Source organism: Pteropus medius, unplaced genomic scaffold (genome assembly GCF_902729225.1).
Source record: "Pteropus medius unplaced genomic scaffold, Ma_sr-lr_union100, whole genome shotgun sequence".
Lineage (NCBI taxonomy): Eukaryota > Metazoa > Chordata > Mammalia > Chiroptera > Pteropodidae > Pteropus > Pteropus medius.
The window spans coordinates 5,210,150-5,231,234 of record NW_024345861.1 but is presented as its reverse complement, the minus strand read 5'-3'; the positions used below and the strand labels follow the sequence as shown (position 1 = coordinate 5,231,234).

The following is a 21,085-nucleotide window of genomic DNA, read 5'->3' as shown; positions in this document are numbered from 1 at the left end:
TAGTAAAAAGTCACCAGTGAAGTCATCTGGTGTAGGACTTTTGTTTTTTTGGGAATTTTTTGATTAGTGATTCAATATTGTTAGTAATAATCGATATGTTCAATTTTTTTCTTTCTTTTTGATTCAGTCTTAAAGATTGTATGTTTCTAGGAATTTATTAATTTCTTTCAGATTGTCCAGTTTGTTGCCATATACTTTTTCATAGCATTTTCTTATAATTCTTTGTATTTCTGATATGTCAGCTGTCATCTCTCCTCTTTTATTTCTTATTTTATTTATTTAGTCCTATCTTTTTTCTCCTCTTTATTTTTTCCCTCCTCTTTTTTTTTCCCCTGTGATGAGTCTGGTTAAAGGTTTATAAATTTTGTTGATCTTTCTAAAGAACAAGCTCTTAGTTTCATTGACCTTTTGTATTTTTTTTAGACTGTATTTCCTCTCTGATTTTTATTATTTCCTTCTTTCTACTCAGTTTGGGCTTTGTTTACTTCTATCTTTCTAGTTTTTTTTAGGTGTAGGGCTGGATTGTTTATTTGAGATTTTTCTTGTTTCTTGAGGTTTGCCTATATTGCTATGAATTTTCCCCTAAGGATTGCTTTCCCTCTGTCCCATAGATTTTTTTATTGTTTCATTTTATTCGTCTCAAGTGTCTTTTGATTTCTACCTTAATCTTGTTGTTAATTTGTTCGTTATTTAGTAGCATGTTGTTTAGCCTGCATGTGTTTGTGTGTATGTGTGTTTCTTGTAATTGATTTGTAGTTTCATATCATTGTGGTCAGAGAAGATATTTTACATAATTTCATAGTTCTTAAATTTATTGAGTCTTGTTTTGTGGCTTAATATGTGGCCTATCTTGAAAAATATTCCATGTGGAGTTGAAAAGAATGTATGTTCTGCTGCTTCGGTGTGACATGCTCTAAAAATATCGATAAGTCCATCTGGTCTAATACATCATTTAAGGCTATTATTTCCTTGTTGATTTTCTGTCTGGAAGATCTGTCCATTGGTGTCAATGGTATATTAAAGTCCCCTGATATGACTGTATTACTGTTGATCTCTCTCTTTATGTCTGTTAATATTTGTTGTATATATTTAGGTGCTCCTATGTTGGGTGCATAAATGTTTACAAAGGTTATATACCTTTGTTGGGTTGATCTCTTTAGCATTATATATTTTGTCAGACATAAATATTGCTATCCAAGCTTTTTGTTTGTTTCCCTTTTCATGAAATATCTTTTTTCATTTCTTTAATTTCAATCTACATGTGTCTTTGGATCTGAAGTGGATCTCTTATAGATAGCATATGTGTGGGGTTTATTTTCTTATCCATTCAACTATACTATGTCTTTTGAATGGAGTATTTGATTGATTTATATTTAAAATGATTATTGATAGGTACATAATTATTGCTATTTTGTTATTCATGTTTATGGTAGTTTTTTTCTTTTTTTAAAAAGGAAGTCTCTTTAATATTTCTTGTAATACTAGTTTGATGGTAATGAACTTCTTTAGTTTTTTGTTTTTTTGTTTTTTTAAAATTTTGTCTAGGAAGTTCTTTATCTTTCCTTTAATTTTAAATGATAGCCCTGCTGGGTTGAGTAGTCTTGGTTGTAGGTCCTTGCTTTTTATCACTTTGAATTCTTTGTGCCAATCCCTTGTGGCCTGTAAAGTTTCTGTTGAGAAATCAGCTGACAGTTTTATGGGAATGTCTTTGTATGTAACTAATTGCCTTTCTCTTGCTGCTTTTAAGATTTTGTGTCTGTCTTTAACTTTGGCACTTTAATTATGTGTCTTGGTGTGAACCTTTTTGGGTTCATCTTGTTTGGGACTCTCTGTGCTTCCTGGGCTTGTATGTCTATTTCTTTTGCCATATTAAAGACATTTTCTGTCAATTCTTAAAATAGGTTCTCAAAATCCTGCTCTCTCTCTTTCATTTCTGTTACCCCTATAATGTGAATGTTGATATGCCTGATGTTGTCCCACAGGTTTTAAATTATCCTCATATTTTAAATAAATTCTTTTGCTTTCACTGTTCTTATTGGGTATTTTCTTCTACTTTGTCTTTCAAATTGCTGATTTGATCTTCTGCTTCATCTGATCTGCTATTGATTTCTTCTAGTGTATTCTTCATTTCAGTTATTATATTCTTTATTTCTGACAGTTCCTTTTTTATGGTTTCTATGTTCTTTTTTATGCTTACTATCTCTTTGTTGAAGTTTTCACTAAGTTCCTTGAGCTTATTTATAACCACTCTTTTGAGCTCTGCATATTGTGGATAGCTTGCCTCTATTTTGTTTAGTTCTTTTCATTTTTTTTTTTTTCCATTTGGGACATGTTCCTTTGTCTCCTTATTTTGGCTACCTCCTTGTGTTTGTTTCTATGTATTAGGTAGCTCTGCTATGTTTCCCAATCTTGGCAGAGAGGCCTTATGTAGTAGATATCTTGTGGCCCGGTGGCACAGTCTCCCTGTTCTCTGGAGCCAGGCACTTCTGGTGTGTTTCTTGTGTAATTTTTATGTGCTCACTTATAGTTGAAACTTGATTACTATTGGCATGTCATTTATTTGGACTGACCCTCAGGTCGACTGCATGTGAGGAGTGGCCATGCCTACAGTAGACAGGTGGTTGTTTTGGTGCTTACACCATGGAGCAGGATTCACTTTAGCAAGGCTCTGTTGTCTGCTGAATCCACTCTTTGGGTGTGCCATTTGTGGCACTGATTGGGTGATTTCTGGCGTCAACTTAAGCAGGTCACCAGGTTTGTTAGTTCTGGGGCCTCTTGGGAGGGAATCTGGTGCAGGCCAAAGTCAGTTATTGCCTGCGTCTGTCCTAGGGCCACCTGGTAGGAGTTAGAAAGTAATCTGCAGTTGGTAGCTGCCTATGCTATGCTTGGACATGCTCAGGAGTAGTTATGCTGTAAATTGAGGCCTCCTGCCACTATGCTGGGCTTTGGATCACTTAGCAAGAGTTACAGGGTCAAGGCCAGCTGCTGCATATTTGGACCTTGTGAACATTTGAGAGATTTTAGAAAACTTCACAGCATAGGCTCAGGCTGCCACTTGTGGATTAGCCTCTAGAAGAAGTTCAGTCCAGGCGCATGAATTAGGTAAGGTGGGTTCTCAGAGAATCACTGTGGTGGGGCAAAAGTGATGTTAACCAAGTTATTGAAGACTGAGATTTGGTGCTTGCCTACGCTTTAATCTCAGAGAAAGTTGCCCATCCAGCCCTCACCCTGAAGCCTGACATTTCAGTACTTCCCCATATGTTACTGGTGCTTTTGAGCTGCTGTTCCTTCTCTGAGCTTGGGACAAGTGTTTTTGAGCAAGTGAATCTTTTCTTAGGTTCTTTAAGAGGATGCCTATCAACAGTAGTTCTACATCTTACCCAGACTGAGCCCCTGCTGATTTTCACAGCCAGCTGTTATGGAGCTCCCTCTTCCTAACACTGATGCTTTGTGTTGGAGAGCTTGGTGACAGGCTGGGACCTCTTGCTCCTCAAGGGGGACCTCTGCAGGCAGTATATCCTTCCCTATTCTTAACAACCACAGGTGGTGTGGGACCAACCTGTTTTGTGTCTCCTCCCCTCCTACCAGTCTCAAAGTGGCTTCTTCTTTATATCCTTAGTGTTAGGAGTTCTGTCTAGCTACTCTTAAGGTGGTTCTTAAGAGTAGTTATTCTGTAATAAATGTGAGCACAGCATTTACCTACTCCACCATCTTGACAGGAAAAATCTCAGAATTTTGACTATTTATTGAATATCCACTCTTGATTTCTTTTGGTTCTGTGAACTAAGCAACTTCTTTGTCAGCTGCCCATCATTATTCCCTTAGGATGAATAAAAGCCACCTTCTTTTAAAAAATTTATTTATTTTAATAGTTTCAAGTATATAGTACATTGGATAGACATCTATATAGTTCATAAAACTATCCCCTCAATTGCTCCCTCCCTTCCTTGACCCTCAACCTAGCCAACGTATTAATAATTGCATTCCCTATGCCATGATCCCCACCTCCGTGACCATCCATCGGCTACTAATTTGTATTTCCTTAACCCTTCAGCCCATTCTCCCAGACCCCCAACCCCTCCTTCCTTCTGTCTGTCACCAAATTGTCCACTATATTTGTGAGTCTGTTTTTGATTAGTTTGTTCTTTTTATTCCTTAGGTTCTGCATATAAGTGAAATCATATAGTGTTTATTTTACTCTATCTGACTTAAATGCCTTCTTAGTCCATTAAAGCAATATCTTTTTCCATCCCCTTACTTTTAGTCTGCGTGTGTCTTTTAATCTGAAGTGAGTCTCTTGTAGGCACCATATGTAGGGGTCTTGTTTTCTTATCCATTCAGCCACTCTATCTTTTGGGTGGAGCACTTAATTCTTTTCCATTTGAGGTACTTATTGATAGGAATGTAGTTGTTACCATTCTTTATTCCTATTTTCGATACATGTTTTTTCTTTTTAAAGAAGTCCCTCCAACATTTCTTATAATACTGGCTTGGTGGTGATAAATTCCTTTAGCTTATTTTTGTCTGGGAAGCTCTTTGTCTGTCCTTGAACTCTAAATGATAACGTTGCTGGATAAAGTATTCTTGGATATAGATCCTGGGTCTTCATCATGTCGAATGTTTTGTGCCAAGCCCTACTGTCCTGCATAGTTTCTTTTGAGAAATCAACTGCCAGTCTTATGGGTGTTCCCTTGTAAGTAACAATCTGTTTCTCTCGCTGCTTTTAATATTCTTTCTTTGTATTTAAACTTTGGCATTTGAATTATGAAGTATCTTGGTGTGGGCCTCTTTGGATCCCTGGTTTTGGGATCCTCTGAGGTTCCTGGGATTTTATGTCCAGGTTAGGGAGGTTTTCCATCATTATTTCTTTAAATATATATTCAACTTTTTGTTCTCTCTCTTCAGGTACCCCTATGACATGGATATCTTTACATTTAATAGTGTCCCAAATACTCCTTAAATTATTTTTATAGTCTTGGCATCTTTTTTTCTTGCCATTCTGATTGATTGTCCTTGGCTTTCTCATCTTCTGTATATGTCATTTGATCCTCTTCTTTATTCACTTTGTTTACTCCTTCGTTTATTCTATTTAATATACTTCTCATCTCAGATAATGTGTTCTTCATTTCAGACTGCTTTCTTTTCACAATTTCCATTTTCATTTTTATGTTTTTTTAATCTATTTGTTGAAATTCTTGCTGAATTTATCTACACATCCCAAAAGTTCATTGAGTTTCTTTATAACCAGTGCTTTGAACTCTGCATCTGTTAGATTGCTTGACTCAATTATTTCTGAATCTCTGTCCTGTTCTCTTATATGGTTTCTGCTTCTTTGTCTTCCCATTTTGGCTGTCTTTCCTTGTCTGTTTCTATATACTAAGCAAAACTCCTAAGTGTCCCGGTCTTATTAGTGTGGATTTGTGAAGTAGGTGTTCAGTGGCACAGTCCCGAGAGGGGTTCAACTGCAGGCCAAATTTAGCCCAAGCCTGTGCCCCTCTGGGGCCACCTGTTAAGATTCTTCCAGCAATCCACAGATGCTTTGCTTATAGTTACCTCAAAAGGCCACATTGGAAACCAAGGCCAGTTACCTTCAGTGTGAGTCTAAGCACTGCTCATCAAGGAGCACCTGACTTGCTGAGGATACACTTGGATGTGGCTTGGGTGGGGCTGCGAGTTCGGGGAGGCAGAATTTCAGGGATTCCTCTTGGCAGAGTGACCTCTGTTATCCAGTTTGATGATGTCTCGGCTATGGCGGCGATGTGTACGGGCACTGGGAGGTGGGAGGACTCAACAGGGAACAATGGATATCTCCGGTACTTCTGTACAGAGCAAGTCTTGCCTTGGCTATCACTCCAACAATGTCTCCCTGTGAGTCCCTGGTGCCCCCTGTGCGCAGCATAATTGGCACTGGTGCTCAGAGCAAGCAAGTTCATCACGCTAAAATCCGCTTGCAGATACGGCCCCTTTAAGAGCAGTCTGCTGCCACTGCTGCCACAGCCTCCATCTCACTCAGCTGCTGGAGACCCAGCAGCCCTATGTCCTCGCAGGGTGATTTCTTGGATTTCTCCCTAGTTGTATGGCTAGTTCATCTAGATCCCAGGTGATTTTTCTTTGCTGCTTGCTCCTTGTCTCCATCACAACTTTGATTTGGTTGCCAGAGGGATGAACAAAGCCTCTATCATCTACGTCATTTTTTTCCTCCCTCCAAAAGCCATCTTTTGTTAATCATTTCCATAGTTGTCTGTAGGTCCCATGGAAGGCACATAATCTTTTGCGAAACCAAGGCCTCTGAAGTGTCCTCAAAAAAAGGCATAAATGATAGCTTTTAGCAGGGATAAATGGGATACTACTGCAAGTCCAGAGGTTCAGGGTAATCTTCAACTACATCAATATGGATGTCCTCAGCTGAGATTTCAGGGTCTCATTTTTTTCTAATTAGAATCCTAACCCTTGACGAGCAGCCTCCTGGGGACTGAGAATTCGATCTCCACTGAAATTCTGCTATACCTATAATTAAGTTGTGGCCCTGGTCCTCAGCTTTCCTATTCTCCAGTTTCAGAAGAGAAAGTCTCTTGAAATGCTCCTAAGGAGGCCTACTGGCTTTCACACTTAACCTTTAATTATTGATGAATTACCCATAGTTTTTCATTGTCATTCCTCAAAGCATTGGTAGCCCCCACCCCAAACAGTTATTCAACTTTATAGTCTGCATATTTCAAGTTCCTGAGGTATTATCTTTGCCAGCGCATTTTGTTACACCTGCATCCTATTCGGTTCACCACTAGTGTAAGTTATAACAATTGCAGCATGACAGCATGCCAAGAACTACCCACTCACCACCAGTCATGGGGTTCTCATTGTCAACTGGCTGGTGGGTGATCTGGTTCCAAAATTTATTTTAGAATCTTTTTCCAAGAATGCATAGTACTGCCTTGGGTCAAATTTCCTGGAAAGAGACTCCAAAATAAAGATTTGCATGTAGAAAATTTTTAGAAATGCTCTTAGGAGAAATACCTACAAAAGAGTGAGGGTAGCAGGATTTGGCAGAGGAGAACTGGAACTGTGATGCAATTGCAATAGAACTAGCAGAGACCTTCAGCATTTTTTTCTAGATTAAGCCAAGTGTGTATAGTTTTTTTTTTACCCCCTCATCAACCAATAAGTGGATGTCTCTAAGGGAATAACCTTGGAGAATCGCCTGAAGACAGTTCCCAGAGAGAGACTCAGCTATGAGCTGTCAGCAGGTCCCTGGCTTGGGTGTTGTGCTTGGGGCCTTCAGTAGTGAAGAACTTTTCTCAGTGTGCCACAGCATTTACTCTATTTGAAGATGTACACAAAAGCATAACTCTGATGGTTGCTCATGCCTATTAGTTCAGTAAGGAGAAAAGTTGAGGTATAGCAAAAAGGATGAACAAATTGTAAATTCCTGGGGAGTCGAACAATTGCTGTGGTTGGGGTACTAGAGCAAGTGGGCAAGAAAGATAAGATGCTATGTGGTGAGCTGATGCATGGGATGTTTAACATTATGGAGAGATTGCAGTTATTAGTAATGACAAGGTCAGAAACCTGTCTTTGGACTGAGTGGCTGAGGTAAGGTAGAAGACAAGGTCATTGAAGAAGACCAGGTTTAGGAATTGAGAGATGATGGAGTCATCATAGATCAACCTGTTTATTATTTAGATATGAAAGGACTTAGTATGTTCAGAGAACAGCAAGAAATGGAATTATCAATAGTTCATATATGTGATGGCAAGTGGTGGGAATTAGTCTGAAAAGGTAGTTTAGGGCCAGTATGTGAAAAGCCCTAAGTATCAAGCTAAGAAATTTGGCTTGTGTCCTATAGAAATAGGTAGTGAAGATTTTAAAACACCTATTTGTCTTATATGTGATTTGGAAATGTCAAACTTGCAGCAGTATAGACAACACATATACTGTAGAATAAGGCCAATCAATTAAGATGCTATTGTAATGGTCTAGAGTTAGTCAAGACTTCACATGCTAGATATTTGTGTCAGATACTACCAACTGCCTATCTAATATCTATTCTTATTCTTTAGGAGGAGGCTTCTATATTGTCAAAGGTAGCATTGAGTTTTGCTTTCTTTACAGACAGGAGGGACCATTAATGCAAAAGAAAGGTACTGGATTAGGTTTTTGAGAAGTATATGTTAAGATGATTAAAACAGCTGAAGGTAAATGTAGAAGGCAGAATAATGTTCCCCAAGATGTCTGTGTCCTAATTCTTGGAGCCTGTGAATCTGTTACTTTACATGGCAAAGAGAGACTAAGGTTATTATCAACTGGAACCTGGATTATCTGGGTGGGCCCAATGTAATTACAAGTATCTCTAAAAGTGAAAGAGGGAGGAAGGGTTCTGAAAATGGAAGAAGGGGCACAAAACCAAGGAATGCAACTGTTTCTAGAGGACTGAAAAGGCAAGGAAATAGTTTTTCCCGTTACCTCCAGAAGGAAATGGAGCCCTGATGATAACTTGATTACATCTCAATGAGACTCATGCCATATTTTTGACCTATAAAACTATAGGGTAATAAATTTGTGTGTGGTTTTTTTTTTAAATCTCTAAGCTTGAGGTAATTTGTTACAGCAGCAGTAGAAAATTAATACAGCAATCATTTTTACTTTTTTACTTTTTTCCTGCTTTATTTTAACTGCTAAAATGCAGATATCCATATTAGACTATGAAGTATCCATGCAAAAAGAATGGTAGACCAAAAAGATGGAAAGACTTGGGTCCCTGGTGGTCACTTTTTGAACTGTTAACCTGTAAATTTCTTTTAAATGAGGGAAAAATAAGCCTGTGGGTATTTAAAAGACTATAATCAGGTTGCTATTAGTAGCTAAATATAATTCCTGACTAAAATAATAGTATAGGCTGGGTATCCTTATAATTATTAAACTCAACATACCACAATCCAGTAAATAATTGAATTTACCATATGCCAGACATGGTTTTCTTTCCCAAGATTTCCTGATTTCTGCTCAAGGCACCACCAATTCTCAGAGCTACTGAGGCTAAAAATTTTGTAGTTTCCCTAAAATGCCTTTTTCACCTCATCTGCATATCCAATTATTTGTAAAAGCCTGTCAATTCTACTTCCATATCACCTCATGCACTACCTTTTTTTCCACTGTGATTGCACTCTCCTAGATTAAGTTCTCTCTCTCTCTCATCTGCACCCCGCCCCCCCATAGACACATACATCTGAGCTATTACAAAAACTGGTCTTTTCATGTTAATCTGCAATATATCCCTCAAACTACTAGATTTTACTAATATTTCAAAAATTTTTTAAAAGAATAGGTCTACTTTTCTTCTCAAAAGCCTTCAGTGGCTCCCCATTATTCACCATATTAAATCCAAATGCCTTAATGTTACATTCAAGACCTTAACCCAGGCATGCTTCATATTTTCTCTTTCCCAAATGTGCTTCTCATTTTCCTTATTCTGTGGCTCCTAGCCTCTGATACACATGCATTGGTTTCTATGACTTATTCTCTCATTGTTTCCCATTTACTTTCTTCTCTTCACTTACTGTAGTTTGTAAATACATTTATTATTTTTTTAAATTAATCAATTAACTATATATTCACCAGAATGTAAGCTCCCTGAGGATAGGAACTAAGTTTCTCTTAGTCACTACTCCATTTCCAGTACCGGATGTGTGTCCGAGGAGGGACTCAGTAAAGATCTGTTAATTGCATGGATGAGTGGGATGTCACTGTAAAGACCATCATAACTTCACATAGAATCGTCTTAAAATTCGAGCTGGAAAAGCATGACTTTGTTTCCATCAACAGCACCATTAGATTCAGGGACGAATCTTCATTCTCAAGGATGAGAACAAAAAATAAACAAACAAATGAACAAAAACACCAATGTATCCTGATGGCCAGGAAGCAAGGCCATCTACAGGTCAGAGCACCAGCCTTGGCGGAGAGTCCCTCCCTTCCATTCTGTGAGGCTCTCTGATCTCTAGGCCATCTCTTTGTGTCAGCTGAATAAATGTCCTTCCTATTTTACACTTACTTTATGCCAGGTCACAAAGATGATTTAGCCTTTTGAAACATGGTTTCTCTATGGCTTCACCTAATTGCTGAAAACTTAGTTTGCTCTGTAACAGCATAAATAAACATATTTGGAACAAGAGGCTAAATTTTATTCTTCCCTTCAGCAAAGCATAAAAACAAACAACCTTTCTGCCTAAACTCTCCCAAAACCTCATAATGACAGGACGAAAAATATGTATGAGGAAATTTTATTTATTCAACAGCAGACAAGGAAAAATTTTATGCCACAGGATCTTAGATAAGGGGAACATGTCATAGTAGCTCAGAAGTGGCTGCTGAAAGTGCTGCAGGAATGAAGAGGCAATAAATGCACTCATAAGTTTCATAGAAGTGCCTTTTCTTAATCCAAGGAGTCAATACTAGGTAAGCAGGCTATGTATTAAAGGATGGACATACCATATTTCTTTGTACACTTAGGGAATTTCTATTGCTTTTGATTCTCTGTGATATCATTTCTTTTCAAATACAAACTAGTGCATACGTGTGTATGTGTGAGCATCTAAATAAATAAGTTTCTTAATTCCAAATGAATCATTATATTTATAATTTGTAATTTGATAGGAAACAGAAATATATAAGTGGCACCCTAAAAATATCTGAACAACAGAAGATATTTATTATTATTATTTTAAATATAAAATATCCTTCCATTATTGTCTATATTAGGTCCTATCTCTACCTTGCCCTCATCTTCTTCTCCCCCCACCATTTTCACTTGCAAAGTAAGAATTCTGCCTTCTTAGATTGTCAGAGAATTAGTCAATTTTTAAATTTTCAGAATTTCAGACTTCTTATAATTAAACATGACACAGCAATTTAGGGAAAGGAAAAGCATTGTTTGAAAAATAAAACCATTTTTTAGTGTAACTAAGACAGCACAGCAGATTAATCTGAATTTTGAACATATTTTGAGATTGTTTACTGGTATGTGGCATTTTAGAGGGAGATAATGTGTTTTCAGAAATGGTACATTTTTAGCGGAAATTAAAAAAAATTATCCAGAAGCTAAAAATCTTCATGCTGTATTTTAATATGCAGATAACTCTTCTTCTAACCCAGGTTTAGAAACTTGATCTGGAAAGACTTTTAAACTACATTTAGGACATGATGTTCTTTAGGAAGAAAGCTGCCTCTTTTTCTTTTCTCCAGGGCACTGCAGTTTAGGACAGGCACAAAGCTGGGAACATAACCAAGGGCAGAAAAAAATTCATCCCCATGTTTCATTTGTCCAACTGACCTGCAGGTCACAACCTGAAAGTTTATGAATCGGTGAGGCCTTGTCTCTGTATAAGCATGTTTTCTGGACTTTGGTTGAAGCTAAATTCCTGACTTCTAAAAGAGGAGTGGGTGTGGACTTCCAGCAGGAATAGCCAGTGGGAAAGAAGTAATATTCATTAAGAGTGTCTCATGCAAGCAGCACTGGGCTAAGCATGCTCAGTGTAAATTTTCCTGTAGCCTGTCAAGCTATGTCTGAACTCGTTCCAGAATACTGGATTTACTTTTTTTTTCCCACCAGGAAGAATGCTCGATTAGACTGCATTTTACTCTGCTCTCTCCCCATCTTTTTCTTTCTTTCTTTCTTTCTTTCTTTCTTTCTTTCTTTCTTTCTTTCTTTTCTTTCTTTCTTCTTTTTAACAACTCTTTCTTTCTTTCTTTCTTTCTTTCTTTCTTTCACTTTCTTTCTCTTTCTTTCTTTCTTTCTTTCTTTCTTTCTTCTTTTTTTCTTAGCTCTTTCTCTCTCTCTCTCTCTCTCTCTCTCTCTCTCTCTCTCTCTTCTCTTTCTTTCTGCCAGAAGATTGAAACAATATTCTTTTCTGATCAGTTTAGTTTATACGATGTCCTTCAGTGTCCACATGAGCATTTCAGTGGAGAAGAAAAGAAACTTTGCTACCTGAGAACTGAAGACTGCTTAGGTCAGTGAATGCTAATAGAGTCCTTAAGGACTTAAGGAGCAAGGAGTTTACTTTTCTCAACTTTTAAGGTAATCTACAGCAAATTTAATTGTTTCTTACAAATAAGTGGGTGTACACTAATTTTCTATTTTTCACACAAAAGCATGCTTTTCATAGGCTGGAGTGATTTTCCAAACATAGAGAAAATATGTCTTTTGGTTAATTTGCATTTGAAAGAATCTCTTTTTGTATTTGCGGTTCTCTCTCTACCACAAATTATATATTTTTCAAAATAAATATTGTGGTGAGCTGATGTAGCCATAATGACCTGAATGTGGATGTATTCTGTGTTATATTAATTCTTGGTGTGGATTGGTTTGGTGAAAGTTATTGCTTTGTTGCTGCCAAAGATGAAAGAGAGTTTGTTTTTTATTGCTATTGTTTTTGGAACTTTTGGTGGGCTTTGAGACTGCATTGTGAGAAACCCTCTTATAGAGAAGAGCCATCTCTTTCTCTATTTAATGTGCATTTTTCACAATGTTCAACTTTAACTCTAAGGAAGGAGTACAGTTTTCTCAGAATCTGTGTCAAAGTGGAGTTTTTAAAAAATGTAGTTTTGGAGGGAAACATCATTTAGAAAGGCAGTCTGTAATAAAGAAATTAAGTCAAAACCTTCTTGGTGAATATAAGCAATGGATGCAAAAACACTACATGCTGCATACTCACAGATTTAGTTTAGGTTAATAATTTTACTTATTTAAAAACAAAGATCAGACTTTAATGTGCTGTCTTACAATATTAGTTGATAACACAAAACATTCAGATTAGAGAGAATTAGGATCTCAGAAAAAACAAGTTAGCAAAGGCGGCCCCTTTAAAACATCTGAGGACTGAGGTTATGAAACCACACGGCTTCATGTAGGAATAGTGCATCCTGAGCTAAAGCAGTTTAATTTTATTCAAGAATTTTAAGAGTAAAATAGGATTGGTTTCTTTTCCAAAAACTTAAACAAAACAAAACCAAAAACAGCCAGGCAAGGATTATTGATCAGTTAGGGATTAAATAAATTTTGAAATACAAAGCATCACATATTATCAATATGTAAATCAGACTGGCCAGCTATTCAGGGGGAATAAACAAAAATAGCATAGTTTCATATGGAGTCAAATGTAGCAGCACTCCTGCCCTTCCTACACCATCTTCCTGTCCCAGAGAGGGATGATAGACATGGGCCATATCAGACTTAGCTGATGTGCTGACCTTGTTCTTTAACTTATGTCCATCTGCTTTTACTGGGCAACTGAAGCAGTGAGCAAAGTGGGAAGGGACCTCAGAGAAGGTGAGAGAAAAAGAGGCCAGACACTGCCAGGGCTGTGATCTGCTCCCCACCCTGTGATTTAGACATAAGTAGAGGAGCTAAGTGGATGTACCTAAATCCACTTCCTTCTGCTCCCAGGGCTTTGATTTAGTACCAATTGCTGCAATTCTGCACCTGCTTCTGTTTTCCATAAGTAAAAGCTTCTCTGATGCATCAATGGTGGTTTATTTGATATCAATTGATCCCTAAGGAGATAGTTAAAGTAATTCAATCTTGTTTTGGTTTTTCTTTTCTTCCCTAACATGTGGCAGAGGTCTTGATGAGTTTAATTGAAACAACAAATCCTTTCTGGAATGGAAAAACGCAGTTCTCCTTGAAATTGTGTGTGTTTGTGTGTGTGTGTGTGTATGTGTGTGTGTGTGTGTGCGTGCGCGTGCGTGCGCGCGCGTGCGCGCACTCATACGTGTACCATTTGCAGTCTGGGTTCTGGGACAGTGCCGCTTGAAAGGCTTTATATGGCTGAGAGCATTTGTCTAGAGTCAGAAACCATTTCACCGCCTTGGTTCTGTCTGTATTAAAAGCGAAGAGGTACCCATTCTGGAGCATTCTATAACTTTCTTGTCTGACATTCCTTTCCCATCTATCATTGCACCCATCACCAGCTCTGCTCTCTCTTCATAACTTATGCCTTGATGAATAGCACTGAAACTTTTTGAGGCACAAAGGAAAGCCAAAGGGTATGCAAAGAGACAGAGAATGAACAAAGACAGGCCTCCATGCGTTCACATCTGGATAAAATTTAGATTGTGAGAAGGGAAAGTGAATGGGAGAAAAAAAGCTGATATCACATTAAAAATGTATATAATCAACTTCTTAGAGGTTTTCTTGTCTCAAGTTTTCTGAATTTTTTTGTATCCTACCCACATCCTACTCATTGGGCTTGGAGAAGGCAAGTATTATGTCCTTATTCTGTAGTGAAGTGCAGTGGTTTGTTCAAAGCAATGACTGAGTTAGAACTAGCATACAGAACTCTCGAGCTCCAGTCCAAGGCTCTAACTACACAATAATAGGAATAATCTGGTGTTACTTTCTGTATCTTGGACTGAGTTTCCCATTCACCTTGAAGTTTTGGACAATGGCAGTTATTTTGTGAAAAAAAAAATTCTCAAACCAAATGTGTTACTATAATGGATTCTTAACTTTGAGAAGTACTTGAAACCTTTCAGGGAGCTTCCGCATCTTTCCTTTTACCTTATCTTTAACACTACCCATTCAAATAGATTGAACCAGTATTAATATTTTTATTTGACAAATGATGAAACTGAAAGATTAGAATGACTTGTTCTCTAAGATCGGAATGAGGCTGGTTGGGAGTTCAAGTTACCCAACTCAGGATTTGAAATTCTAGGCCATCCTGAACCTATGTGGGGTTGTCAGGTTACTGAGCCAGAGAGGATATATAAAGAAGAGTTTCATGATTCACAAAGGCAAAAAGTGTGGCAGTGGTGGGGACTTTATATATTATTAGTCCCGTTATGAAAAAGAAAACTGAGACTGGAAAAGTTATATATTTCACCGAGAGTAACCCACAGTGAGTTGGGGACCCGGCTTTGAATTCTGTCTGTGGGACCACAAAATGTGTGCCATATGGTGTAGTTACAAAGTACATGGACTTTGCTGGATTTCTCTGCATCTCTTTGTCATTGTGGGGTTGCTGTGAGGATTATTTGAGACGATATACATAAAATGCTTAGCAAAATGCTTTGCAGAGTAAACCCCACAGTGTTTTGAATGGTACATATTCCTGCTGTTTATGTTCTATATCATCCAAGGTAAGTGCCAGCTATTCTTTCTGTGAACCCCCAAAAGCTCTTAGCTCAACTCCGAGATCCTCAGGGTGGTTGTGTTGGTGAGTTAAAATCATCAGGTGAGTAGTGCTTATGGTATATTTATTGAAAATATAAAACTTGTGCTGAATAGTCCAGTGAGCTAAGGCAAAATCAGTGGTCCCATTGATATTGGTCCTGGGAGAGGCTGGGAGAGTTTATCTAGGTAGATGTGTCTGAGATGAGCAGTACTGTAAAGCCAAATCTAGTTATCTGTGGTGGCTTTCCAACACTTCTGATGAGGCTTCTTAGATGTGAGATATCTCCATGAAGAAAAGAATGATAGTTATCGGTTATTTCAACCTCATTCATCTGGTAGGTATTGAAAAACAACCAAAGGCACATGTGTAAACGAGCTGCAGAATTGTCAAGATTTTGCATTTCTTGGCTCTTCTGACCAGCACTGACTGGGCTATTGATATTGATGGAATATCTGGATTCCAAGTTCCTGGGCTTACACATGGCGTTATGTTAGAAAAAAACCCCTTGTAGAGAGAGAGAGAAAGTTCAGGGGCCTACTTCTGACCAAATCAGTGGCTTATAATTGAGTATTCTCTCTATAGAGAACTGTGTAAGTACACAGTCACAGGGCTACAAAACCAAATGAAAGGTCAGGCTGCTTTCTTCAGTCTAACTGAATAAATGAAACATATAAAGGCACAGAGCACTTATGTGCAAATCAACAGAACAGATGCAGTGATTCAGAAGTGTAAAGTGGACTTCAGGGGCAGTGAATGATGAGTAAAGATTTTAAATGTCTATTTTGACTTCTTTAGAGTTCAGTATCCTCCTTCAGATGCCTCACCACAACCTTCAGCCACTTGTCCATGCTAAGAAAGGAAGGTCACTGTCGGGGTGGGATGGGACAGTGTAGGTGAATGTTGTTTCATTGAGCATCTATTATGTACCCAACACTAAATTTTATACTTTACCAACATTAGCATTTTTACAGTTCATGGTATCCCCAGGAAGTTTAAAGAAGAGGAAATCTATTCTGAAAGGAGAGTGTATATAGCCACTGAGGCAAAGAAGGCTCAGGTGATTGATCAATAGAACATATGATGCCATGTGACTAGAAAGGCCTCCAGGAAGCATATTCAGTGGGAAAAGGTGGCTGTGGTCTGGTAGACTCTTGGCTTTGAGTAGTATTTCTGTAAGTTCCTTAGATGAGAGATACCTAAGACACCTATTTTTGCCTAATTCTGGAGCAACATGCATTGCTCAGAATTGGGCAAGTCTGGTCCTCTGAAGAGTTAATGCCTAATAAGCTTTATGTACATTGCCTGCCTTTGGGGAATCATTCCACTTGAACAACAAATGCAAATTATCATTTTTCCCCTCAAATAGGTCCTTAAATGTTTTCCGGCTTCAGAGTGAAGACCTTAGTAATTATTAGGTAGTATCGTATAGTTTAAAAATAGATTTAGAGCAAAATGACTGGTTTTTGGATCCTAACCTTGGGGTTTTCTAGCTATATTACTCTGAATAAATTATTTTACTTTACATTGTCTTAGTTTTCACATCTGAAAATTATAATGTCACTAGAATTTCCTCAGGTGGGATGATCAAATGTGAAAATGATTTTAAAAATTTAGTCTGTTAACCAAATGCCTGATGTTACTCTTTTCCCCCTGGCTGTTATCTCTGAGTTTTAGTGCTTTCACCTTTTCTGTTCTGAAAAAGCCTTCTCTTTCACTTACTTAGGTGGAAGGAAGCATGATTAAATGAGCTGGGCAAAATGCTTTCTACCAGAGTCCTGAAAACTCTTTAATTGCCCAAATTATCTTTATATTTCTTGAATTAGTAAAAAATTAGGAAATATGGGGAAACTAGACAGAAATTATAGCCAGAGTCGAATTTGGTTAACCATAAGAAGTTTCTGCATGCATGAGAAATGAACAAGTCAGGGTACTCAACAAATTGTTGACATATATATTTCCCCCATACTCCCTGAGAAGTTGGGAGATCAATGAATATATAAAATGTGGTGTATACATACAATGAAATATTATTCAGCCTTAAAAAAGAAGAAAATTCTGGCACATGCTAAAACATAGATTAATGTTGAGGACATTATCTAAGTAAAATAGGCCAGTAACAAAAGAATGTGTTATTCTACCTACATGAGGTACCTAGAGTGGTCAAATTCAGAGGCAGAGAGTGGTGATTGCCAGGGATTGGGGGAAGGGGAAAATGAGGAATTATTGTTTAATGGATACAGAGTTTCACTTTGGAAAGATGAAAAAGTCCTGGAGATAAATGGTGGTGATTGTTGCACAATAATGTGAATGTATTTAATGCTACTGAACCATATTTAGATATGATTCAGATGGTAAATTTTATGTTAGGTATATTTTACCACAATTAAAAATGAAAAAAAATTGAGAATATTTAAAAAGTCTGTATATTAAATAATTAATAAGGGTTTACCCACTATAAGTATTCGGTTCATTACTGAAATTCAGCTGTATGTGAGGAAGATTTGGCTCAAACTGAGGAGGAAAAGAGAATAAAATCATTCAATAAATGCAGTTTTTAGAAGTGAAAAAAAGAGAATACGAGAGAAAAATAGGTTTTGGCATGAAGCAATAGAAATTCCAGAATTCCTATATGTGAAAATTTAGGAATAGGATTTTGACACTGCTTTCAGAGCAAGCATCCCGCTTTAACTTAAATTGTTTGGTGTGGCATTTAGTAGCTGATAGAGATTGTGGAGGTACTGGGAGTCCTCCTGAGCTACCTCTTTTTCTAGATCTTGAATTTGCTTTTGGATTAAATTTTTATTAGGGACCACTTTTGTAAAAGATCTATAGTGGGAAAAATGTAGAAATTAAGAGAAATTAAAAGCTTCTCATAATCAGAGAGGGGGGAGGAAAAGCACCCAACATCCATGGAGTGCCTATTTCGTACCAGGTATTTATGTATAGTATTCATTTAATCCTCTCAATTGTCTCTAAGGTTGATTTCATATTGGCATTTTGTAAATGGGGTTTTTGCTAACTGAGTGGTGAAGCCAGGACTGGAACCCAAGTCTGTCAAGAGCCTAAGTCATATTGTTTTATCATACTTATGAACTTAGGAAGTATGGATCTAGATGATCCCTCCTTGGTTTTGTCTGTCAGCGGCCATAGAGGGGAAGTTTTCCTGGAAGAGATATGTTTTACGTACTCAGCTTAGGCCTTCGGGTGCTTCCTGGGGATCCCAGGATTAGCATCTATCATCTGAACATAATTTTTAATTTTCATGAGTACTCGCATAGCAACATTTAGCCTTCCTGAGGAAAAAAGATTCAGAAGAACAGGTATCAGGGGAACATCTTTTCTGCGGTAGTATCTTGGATTCAGGTGTTAGAATAAGTGAACCTAGAGTGCACCAACCCCTCCCCTGAAGGTTGTTCTCAGGCTCCTTTGTGTGGTTCATGTATAGCCATCAATGCATCATTCCTTCTGCTTCAGCTGTTTGAGAATCTCATCTTCTCTGCTGATTTCTCACAGAACGTTTACTGCTCTCCAAGGTGTGACCTGTACCTCTAGCTAATTTATTTCTGTCATGGCTGTAGGATTTAGGAATGAAGAGGGAGGGGAGGGAGAATAAGTGGGGACTGGAGGGAGGGAGGCTGGGGAGAGAGCAATGTGTCCAGATGTGGGAAATAAATCCAACACTAGAGCCCTTTACGGGCACGCCTGCAGCTCTGAAGAGCAGTTCTATGCACACAGCAAGGGGACTTCATTTGAAAATCTGCTCAGTAAGATGGAAGCTGCAGCCACAAGGTTTCAGAAGGCCAAGAATTATAGCAGGGCCCCATGGGGATAGAAAATCAAGGAAAGAATGTGTCTGAAAATAATGTCTTGACCATTAAGGAACAAGTTGCCATATTGAGCAGTACATGATGGATTTTTTCTTTTTTAATGAAATGATGGAAAACTGTTTTAGGGACAGGGAGGTGACTAGTGAAGTCATATTCTCTTCTTTTTATAGTTTTTACAACAACAGAGCATTCATGTGTCAGTTTCTGAAACTGCATTTATAATTAGTGACATGCGAGATATTAAATCAAAATCACTTTAACATAAACTTTACCTATGCTCTATACATACAACACACCAAGTTACTATTTTTGTGGTCTGATTTTACTAGATAACTGAATGTTCATTTATTTTTGTATGAAAAAAGTTGCATTTTAGAAAATGACTATAAACTTACACAAGGAAGGATGTAGATTATTTGTTATTTTCACCTGTAGAGTGAGTCACATTTGTTGTTAGTAGATAAGTTGTATATAAAGAACAATTTTAAAGTTTTCAAGTCTATAGCCATGCCACCCTGAACAAGCCCGATCCCATCTGATCTCAGAAGCTAAGCAGCGTTGGGCCTGGTTAGTACTTGGATGGGAGACCACCTAGGAAGACCAGGTGCTGTAGGTGTAAAAAATTTTTTAAAAAATAAGGGATTGTAAACTGACAAGGTCCTTGCAATCTGTGAGGTCAACCAAGGGTTGCCTCGCCTAAAAAAAATAATAATAATAAATGTTTTTATATTATAATATTTCATTTATTTAACAATGCTAAGAAGTAGGTATTACTATTTTCAACACATAATTGAAGAAATGCTGGCTTATTAGTCAGTTTACTGCCTCATCAAGGTCACATGGTTAATAAATAGCAAATACACAATTCTAGTCTAGGGCTTGATTCCAGATTCATGTTGCATTACATGATACTCCAGGAATGCAGGAGCCACAATCTTCTGCCAAGATCACCCACTGAATAGCAGAAGCTGGAGAGTAAGAGGCAACAGAATCAAAATTTTCCCAACCACTTAGAAAGGCAGACATAATGAAAGAAATCAGAATTGAATCAAACATACAGACTTCTAAGCTTCTACTCATATGATTTATGCCTAAGGTCACTCCATCTGAGGTGTAATAAAGTCTTAGGAAGTAGGGTAAAACATTCACTAGTGATCAGTTTTTCCCTTCTTCCCACACACCAGTCTCCAGCCCCGCTCCAAGGTACATATAGACTCTGTCACTCTTTACTAGGAGTAAAGTCAAATAAGTCATCACTCCACAAGCATTACCATCAGTTATAATATACCATGGGCCAGGAGCTAGAAATGCAATTAGTTGTGAGACTGGCTAATGGAGTTCTTGTCTATAAATTCCAGGCACTCTAAAATCTCTCCCTTTTCCACAGCATGATATGGAAGGGGCTTCTGTGTTGTTAGTGGAATAGGCTGGCAGTGATGGTGGGCTGCTGGGTCTTTCACAATTGAGATCTAGTCTTGCTGTGACCGGCTAACCCTGGGGAAGAACAGCCCACTTCATCTTGTTTGATGGCCAGACAAAGAATCTCAATGCACATCTCAGAGCCTGAAAGAGCCTCAGAACCTCAATAAAGAGGCCCCAGACTTGATTTGTTCCATTTTAGAATCATATAGGATGGCAGTATCATGGAAAGGCTTCTATCTGAGTAAGTGCTTATAATTAAAAAAGAAGTAATAGTCTTGTAGATAAATTAAAATGTTCAGTGTGTAGGAATAAAATGTAACTGTGAATATCTCTGGAATTACAGAAGTTATTTTGGCTAGAAATGATCTAGACTTTAAAAGGAAACTTGAACTCTTCCTTAACATGTGGCAGACTCCACTCCCATGATCTCTGAGGTAAACTTATGGTTTTGAGAAGGGATGAGTAAGCCACAGAATAAGAAATGCTCAGGAGAAAGTCATATTTGCTTTCACATAAACATTGTGTGATGCTATGTTTTGCTGTTTCTCCTGGCTTTTTATTTCTCCATTTCTTTTCTCTTTGCGAGTTGATTTAGAATACTGTTACCTTCCTTTTTTAGGAATCTTGGCCCGAGATGGCATAATTTTGCAGAGAGAACTCAGAATTTGA

General features: G+C 37.8%; 1 long non-coding RNA gene and 1 pseudogene across 1 annotated transcript in view; both read left to right on the top strand.

Moving 5' to 3' along the window:
- Window positions 1–11,824: 11,824 nt before the first annotated feature.
- LOC120612234 (uncharacterized) overlaps window positions 11,825–21,085 on the top strand; it is a 219,178-nt gene continuing 209,917 nt past the window's right edge. Inside the window, exon 1 of the long non-coding RNA XR_005655418.1 lies at window positions 11,825–12,070. This is a non-coding gene — a long non-coding RNA (uncharacterized LOC120612234). The remainder of the gene's footprint in view (window positions 12,071–21,085) is intronic.
- On the top strand, window positions 19,492–19,610 carry LOC120612292 (uncharacterized; annotated as a pseudogene).